Source organism: Arvicanthis niloticus, chromosome 14 (assembly GCF_011762505.2).
Source record: "Arvicanthis niloticus isolate mArvNil1 chromosome 14, mArvNil1.pat.X, whole genome shotgun sequence".
Classification (NCBI taxonomy): Eukaryota; Metazoa; Chordata; class Mammalia; order Rodentia; family Muridae; genus Arvicanthis; species Arvicanthis niloticus.
The window spans coordinates 64,724,653-64,733,314 of NC_047671.1; positions in this window are offsets into that span (position 1 = coordinate 64,724,653).

Here is an 8,662-nt window from a genome sequence, read left to right on the forward strand (position 1 = left end):
CTAGAAAGAGGAGCAGCACTGCAGGCTAGAGCAGAAAATCATTTTATTCATCTGCTACCAATGAAATGATGGAACGAGAGAAAGCAAACCTCACACATAGCTGGTAGAGAAGATAATTCTCAGAAGTTCATTTCTCTGATAGAAATGGGAGAATCTATTGCAAACGCTTGCTGTAAGAGAGGATTTAATAATTACAATCTAGGGACTGGGGACTCAGTTAATAAAGGGCTTGCCTTGCAAGCAAGAGGATCTGACTTTAACCCTTGACATCCATGCAGAATGGTAGACAAGCTGTTCTCTGGAGCTGGCCGACCAACCATTCTAGCATTCTAGTGACTCCAGGCTCAGCAAGAGACCCTGACACAAGTATCAGAGTAGAAATTGAGGAAAACACTCGATGTCAAGCCCTGACTTTGACATGAGTGAACACACAAACACACACACACACACACACACACATTTTCACATGAGTGAACACATACATGCACATATGCGCACACACAAAACATATTTGTTTTAAATTAAAACCTACAAGGAATGAAAACAAAAATAATTGCAATCAAAAGAATTTGTTGAAAGTGCCAGCTTAACTAGCATAGTGAAAGAAAAGATAGATGTTAAGGATGGATTTTTCCTCCCTAACTCTCATGCATCATAGAAATAAATACTCCATCATGAGACAACCTGAAGCTACCTCTTGGGCATCCAAAATGTTAACCAGCTTGTTTATTGTCTTCAGTATACACTACCATCCTATACCAAGCAAAAGAAGAACAGGAAACCCAAGTTTTTAAGCTAATTGCTCTCTCCTTCCCTTCATCCTTTATTCTCTTCTCCCTTCCTCTCCCCTTCTTTCCATACCTTCTCCCTCTTCCTCTGCCTCTGCCTTCAACTATATATCCACAGCTGAGATTGTTCCTACTGTTAATTTCTGCACAAATCTGTTCTAGACAAAACAAAAAATAGAGTATGTTCCCTGCTGTGTTACATAACAGGGCAGAGTAGATTGTACAAAACTTGTTGGCATTTTGGTAGGTACACAATACTTTATAGATGGAAAAAACCCACTGCATTCCAATCACTGATTCTCCATTGTGCAAATAAATAATTTTCACTGTTTTATGTTCTTTCTATCAATTGAACTCAAGATAACTAAGGTAGGTATTGTAAAATTATTGTAAATTTATAAAACATACATAATTTCTGTGGTTGGTAGATATTATAGGGTATTTATATGTGATTTACAAAGCCTAACCTCCTGCAAGTTTAAATTGAACTGGGGTTGGGGGAAGCTAAGAAGAAGACAAATATAGTCAGAAGTCAAAGAGCCAAACATTCAAGTCCATATATTCATGGGTTTCCAAGCAATAACCACGGTTAGGTTTGGAAATTTCTAAGGGTCAGCAGAAATTAGCTACTGTCTCAATAGGGTTGCTCATCCTACATGAGTAATCCTGAAGATTATATAGAGAGGAATGTACAGAATGCTTGCATTGAGATTGACCTATAATTAGCATTCTCAGCAACATATTGCAGTATTAAGCATGCTGTAGCCCCAGTGCAAGAAGAAAGCCTAAAAATTTATTGTGTGAAACAATGAGGGTGTGTTCTAGATCAAAATGCTCCTTCTCAACAACAGTCTGTGAATTAATAGGTTATAGTCTCCCTAAGTTCTTTGATGGCCACCTGTCTATGATCCTGACTGAGCCTGTTTCCCATTGAGACAGTGTTTTTCTCTATTAGGCTACTATAGATGGGTATTAGGAGTTGGAATCATGCAAGGAGTCCAGAATTATATCACTGGTATTCAGTACCAAGCAGATGCTAAAATTTCCCTGATTTTATATTCTAAATGTAATTTTTAATGCACTTCACTATGTTTTATGATGTCTAGTTAGCTGATTCTTATTCCTCTGTGGTTTTTATTAGCATTAATAATTACATATAATAATGGGCTTTTGTGACATTTCATGCATGTACACAGAGTGTTATGATAATATCACCCCCCATACAGTGTATTATGATCATATTAATCCCATCAGCCACTCCTGTGCCCCTTCCATTCCTGATGATCCTCTTCCTCTTCCTAACTCATCTCCTTCTATTTTAATGGTTTTTCTTTGTCTTTCTTTTTTAGTAACCTGATGAGTTTAGAGTAGCTTATAGGAAAATACCAGTGCCCACCATTAAGGAGAATCCTCTCCAGCTTCTAGCAGCCACAAACCTCCTAGAGACCTACAGAGAGGGGCGGGGCCTCAGGAGCCTCCTCTCTTCCATGAAAGAATATTGAAAAATCCAATCCTCTGAAGATTTTGTACACATAGTCCCGGTGGCTGGGAGATGAAGACTACAGTGCTCATGTCTAGAAGATGACAGGCATCTCACATCATCACTCCACCTCCTGCCCCCAGTTCCTCAGTTCATCCACTCTGGTTTCTGCATTCTTCCCTGGGACTTGGGAGGGATGGTATATAGGTCCCATTTCAAGTTAAGCATTCAACTGCCACTTATTTACAGTTGTATGAGGAGGCGTGAGGTAAATTGTGTGTGTGTGTGTGTGTGTGTGTGTGTGTGTGTGTGTGTGTGTGTGTGTGTATGTGTGTCCTGGAATAGTGAGTTTATCATGTCAGTCACATGAAAAATGCATGTGTTTACCCTGTGAGTGACAGCATGAGAGAGGAAGAAGCAGGTCAGAGAGATTGAGAAACATGTGAAGCTGCTGAACAATACCTTGTTTCTGATTCTTCATCAAAATCAAGAAACAGTCAAATGGAGGGATATCTCAGTGTGTGAGGGAGGGTATTATGAAGCAGGTTCTGGTGATTAATAATAATTATATATGTGATCCTTTTGCAATAAATTTATTTTGGCATTTGAAATAAAACCATTAAAATACAATTTTAGCTTCTAAATTTATTAAATTATTTGAGACAACTCATAGAAAGAGACAGGAAAATCTTTAAGAAGTCAGTTCCAAATCTGAAGAGTACTTTATTTTAACAAGGCATTCAGAAGTCCACTCCTGAATTCTAGAACAATTTACTGTTTTGTATTCCCACAACTGTCTATAAATGGACCAATTTAGTTCTGACACACCAAGCATAAATTCGAGTTTGAAAGTCTCACTTGGCTAAGTTTTACAGGTGTCCATATTATTCTGACTGTGATAAAAGATGGCCTCCAGGCCACTGTGGGTATGCTTATGCTGCATCTTAAAAATATTCATGATTTCCTTTTGTTCTGTGTCAATTTTTGTATCCAGATTATCTTTCTAATCTCCCTTTTCCCGTTAACCATGCCATTATAGCCTGCATAATATTGTCAATCACGATGGGGTGCTTCCCATGTATGTTTTAAACAAGAACTGTACGTCTTACATAGATAACAGAGAATGGCACTAGACTTGGTAGTTAAGTGGCACTTAGGACCTAGAGAATCTGGAAATAAATCCAAAAATGCAAAGTCAGGATCGTTCATGTCACCAGCTATGTCAGTTGCCCATTCTTTGTTTGAGACCACAGCCTCAGAAACCTCATTGGGACTGTTCAAAAGGAAATGGTGTCCTAGTCAGCTGAGTCAGCCAACGGCCCCTGGTGATTACTGGACAGACAGATAATAAGTAGGTTGACCTGTGTCTACCACAGTTAGGCCAATATTTCTAGACTGTCTGTTGGCTTGAGATAGCCTAAGTGTGAGTATATGATATGATCAAAGCCCAAATAATTGCAATCACAAAAAGGTTGATAATAACATCTAAAAGCATCATTAAAGGCTGTCTTGGCCAGAAAAAAAAAGAAAAGAAACTAGAATTCAAGTTTTTGGTTCATTTGTGCAGCAGTAGCCTGGGAACATCCTCCAGTAGATTTTTTTCTCTTAACCTAAGTCTCATAATCTAATTGCCATCTCCATAAGCCAGGAGAGATGAGTGCTAGAGAATACACTGGAACACAGTGCAGTTCTGAGTAAGTTCATGTTACCAAAATTGAAGAATAAATTGATAAAGAATGCAAACGTCTTATTAGTTCTAAATTCCTGAGTGGTAAAAACCAAAAAGTAAGTAACCTCCTGTTCCATTCACCTGGGTACATGAAGCAGTAGCTCTTTTGGCCACTAGGGGACACAGTACTTTGCAGGTTTACATAGAACTCCTTGTGGTATACTGAACTTACACTAAAAGACAACAGGATACTAAGAGCATCAGGAACTATGGCATCTTTTGTCTTTGCAGTGCATGCCCATGTCAGCATTTATTATAGTGCTGTCTAGTTGCTTTAAGTGGAGTCTTACAGCATTTTCTACTTCAAGGTCTGATTGAAACCTTGGCTACTGCCTGGGCCAGACTTCACACTCATTCACACTGTAGCCCTCAGGCTGGCAATATGGCTCAGTGGGTAAAGTGCTTGTCCCACATGCCTGAGGACTGAAGATCAGACCCCTGCACCCACATAAAAGCCAAGCAGGTGTAGACAACACCCTGTAATCCCAACACATGGGAGGCGGAGACCTTTTAGTCTCTAGAGGAAGATGAATAGCAAAATAAGGCAAATAATTAACTTCTGGACTAAAGTGAGACAGACTTTATCAGAATATAAAGTAGAAACCGCAATTAAAAAGAGACAGCCAATGCCAGCTGTTGTTGTCCATACACATATGCACACTAGTATTTATGTGTCACTAAATACATATTTTGCACCCACATATGTGAATAGGCAAATAAAGTCATACCACATATATATTTATGTGAAAAGGTGAATTTAGTTGTTTTTATTTGTTTGTTGTTTGAATAACAAACATTAGCCCTTGCTGAAAATACTCCTGGCTGAGCTTTAACTGTTGAACTTTCTTCTTGGTAAAAATTAGAGCCCTAGAGGTAACAAATACATGTAAACAAAAGACATTATATGTGTGCTCGATGTCAGGTGCTGTGTCTTTTACATATAAACTACAATGTCTCACCCTGCAATTTTCTTCTAAGAAATGTTATTTTTCTTTATAGTAGAAGTTGGGGGAAAGGAATAAAACTTAGATTTAGTTACTAACATGTGGAAGAGGGCAAAGATGAAATTTGAAACATTGTCCAAATTTTATTTAATTTGCCTTGACCCATAAGGTTCTGAAAGAAAGCCAGTGGCATCTTGATTCTCATCCTCATGTCTAGTTCCCAACAGCGGACTGCCTTCCTGACATGGGGACTCTCCTCAGGCAATCTAGGCCATCTATACATTACCTGTGAGTAAAAAACTCGGTGACTACTAGGGTTTGGATCTGGAATGAATACCAATGGCCATGGGCATGGACCCCAGCCTGTGAGATTGCTAGGAGTTGACATAACACTAAGAAGGAAAGGCCAGAAGGAGATGGTCAGATGCCTGGGCATGTGTCCTTACAGAACAGTGGCATTCTAGCTGATTGTCTCTTTCACTTCCCTCCTTTGAGGCTGTGGCTCTGGCACATGCTCTTGTCTATGACATGCTGCCCTGTAGCGGTAAGTCTTTAAACCTCTCTGAGGTTCCGACAGGTGTTCTCACACTTTAAACTGCTTATCCCAGATGCTCTGGATCTCAGAAAGAAAAACACACACTGCGTTTATATTTTAATATGCCTTAACTAGCTCAATGGCTGGGCACTTCCTGAACCTCCACATGACTAGCACGCACTCCCTTCCTGTGTTCTTGAGTTATTACTTTCTAAAATCTAAACTTTATCTCTACTAGCCCAGACCCAATGGGGGAGTGACACCTAGAGACACTTATCCTTGATTTTTACATGGTTGGTTCTCTGTCTTCCACAGCTCTCATGTTTGTATCCTTTACCTTACTTTGCCCTGGTGATTCTCCTTTCCCCTGTCCTGTGTTTCGTCTCCAGGAATTTTCAAAGTTTCACCTCTGTCCCCCTGCCCAACCACTGGTTGCTGGATCTTTATTGACCAGTAAAAAAAAAAAAAAAAAAAAAAAAAAACCAACTGTTGGCAGGGACCCACAGCAGACATTTGAATTCCCATGTAGCACAAATCAAATCGCCAACACTCTACTCTTTTCTTCTATCAAAATGCCTTTTCTCTCATATACACATTGAACATAGTCAACAGTTATGTAAACTATATGTATGTTATATATTAATAATGTCTAGTCTATCAATTTTGTCGATTTATATACATTAGTCTAACATCTATCCTAACTTAAAGAGCTTATTTCTGTGTGAGAACTGTATGTGAGAATTGTAAAAAACCTGAATTAAGTTTTGATTTTAACTTGTAATACCATCTGAAAACCATCCTTTCAAATCAACATCGTCTTTCTCAATGCTAAACAACTTAACTTTGATTATGAGACTATAACTCCTCTTCAACCCCATCAGAAATCTGAGAACAAATTAAATATTACCTGAATACATAGGAAGCACAGAACATAGATTACTTATCTTAACCAAATTGTAAAGACAGCTGACTACCTCAACAGTCCCCCATTCCTCATACTGTTGAAGCATCTGTCTTTAGCCTTCTGGCCCAGGATCACTTGACGGACAGACCTTAAATGAAACAGGAACTATGAAGGACTAACTTACTCTGTATTGGCAGCGCTAAGCTATCAACTATCCCACATTATATGACCTTTCTTGAACAGTATTTTTTTGTTGGTAGTTGAATTGGGGCAGTTTTTGTCCAGTGGCAACCTTGCCATAACTGAAGCAACTCCATATGGAGATTCTGATGCTTAATATCTTCCTTGAACAATGAAGTGGTACTGTCAGGAGCAGACATGTCTCTAGTCAAATGATCTTTAATAATAAATTAATATTAAATGTCATATTCTATGGATTTTTTTATGTTTTTAAAGACTATCTATACAAAGTGTATCTGAACTGTTAAACCTTAACTACACTTAGCTATTTGAGTAATGTTAAAAACATTTTATTATAACTAAATCAGAATCTAATACAATCATGAGTTCACTATCTGGCCCTTAACTTGCATTACTTAATCATCCTAAACAGTTTATAATAGCAGCTATTGAAGGACATGGTCAAAGCCTTGTGTTCTTAAACGAGTTGCATAGGCACAATGCCTAAGAGTAATAATATCAATTTCAATTTTTGTATCAATATATAAAGATTTATACCAATGAAAATCCTAAATCTATATCAATGTATAAATTCTGTACTAATGTAAGAAATTATAACTTCAATTTTGTGTCAATTGTAAAGATTTCTATCGATGTAAGATTACAACTATACAATGTTTTGTTTAAGAAGAAATTTAGTAATCCATCACATCTACTTCCTCCCTGTTCAAAATTATGACCATTCCAAATTATCCCTTAAAATGACAACCTTAATATAATTTATAAAATAACCATAACCAGACACTCAAACCCAAGGGATCCGGATGATGAACTCCCCACAACTTTTTCCTGCTGAATAAGAGCAACAAAAAATTTCTTAAAGGAGTGGGGAGGGTAGGAAAATTAGAAAATTTGATTTGACTAAAGCTAGCTTTGACATCTGCTATCCAGTCTCTGTATGCTTAGAAGACTTAGGGATTGATTAAAGTTTTGATCGAATCCATCGGAAATCTTGGTTGAAGGGAGGTCATCTGGAATCATCAGCTATTCCAGAAGCTGCTTTGAAAGCAATTTTCTGGAAACAGCTTCAGGAGGCAGGGGCATGGAAGAGCAGGTCATTTCAGCATCCCCAAGGATGAATCTTGTCAAAGCTGTACATTCTGTAATATATGAATCTCACAGCCAAAATTTTAATACTATAAAGATATTCATATGGATTGTACAGGATGTACAGATAAGTTAATGATGAGCAGGTGAAAGACAACTATCCTTTTATGAGTTAATTTGATCAATAGCCAATTGTAATAAATCTTCCATCATGCAATGTGAAGGATAGCACAATGAATCTTAAGGAGTCTACAACCAACAAGAGTTATTGTCTAATTTTAGCTGAACTTTTGGCTAGATACATTTTCATGAGTAAGTCAGTTATTCGGCTGTTCCCATGTGTAGGAATCAGCAAATCAAGTACCTGTCCTGTTTGATGTTCTCAAAGTTTTCTTTTCTGTAGCCAAAATCTTTAGGGGATCTTCTCTGGTCAAATCTGATCCATATCGCTCTGGAAGGAGTCCAAAGCCTTTTCTTCTTTCCTATTACACAAATACAGAGAGCCTCTCTCGAAAAATAGCATGTCCTTGGTCCAGTAACCTGATATCATCAAAGACATTAATTGATTCAATTTAGTAGCTTGACCTCTCTCCCAGAGGAATTTTGATATAACCACCAAACTTATAATCACATGCATTTTGATGATTAAAACAACTCAAAGCAATTAAAACAATCTAAACAAATATTGTTATCTGTTGAGATAGTGTTCCCCTACCATCTCCTGCTCTGGCCTACATGAGATCAAGGCCTAAGTTTTTTATTGATCTGTATATTTAAATCTTCCTTTCTATGGAGATTAATATCTTTGTGGGTATATACGTCCCCTTTCTTTTTATATAACTTTAATTAACATGAGTTTTTACTGTCTGGCTGAGATAGGATTTTTTCACTTATCCCTTGCTCTTGACCTACAATTTAAGATCAAAAGCTTCAATTATTTATTCCTCCATGTATACTTAAATCCTCCCTTCTATGGAGATGAATATCTCTATGAG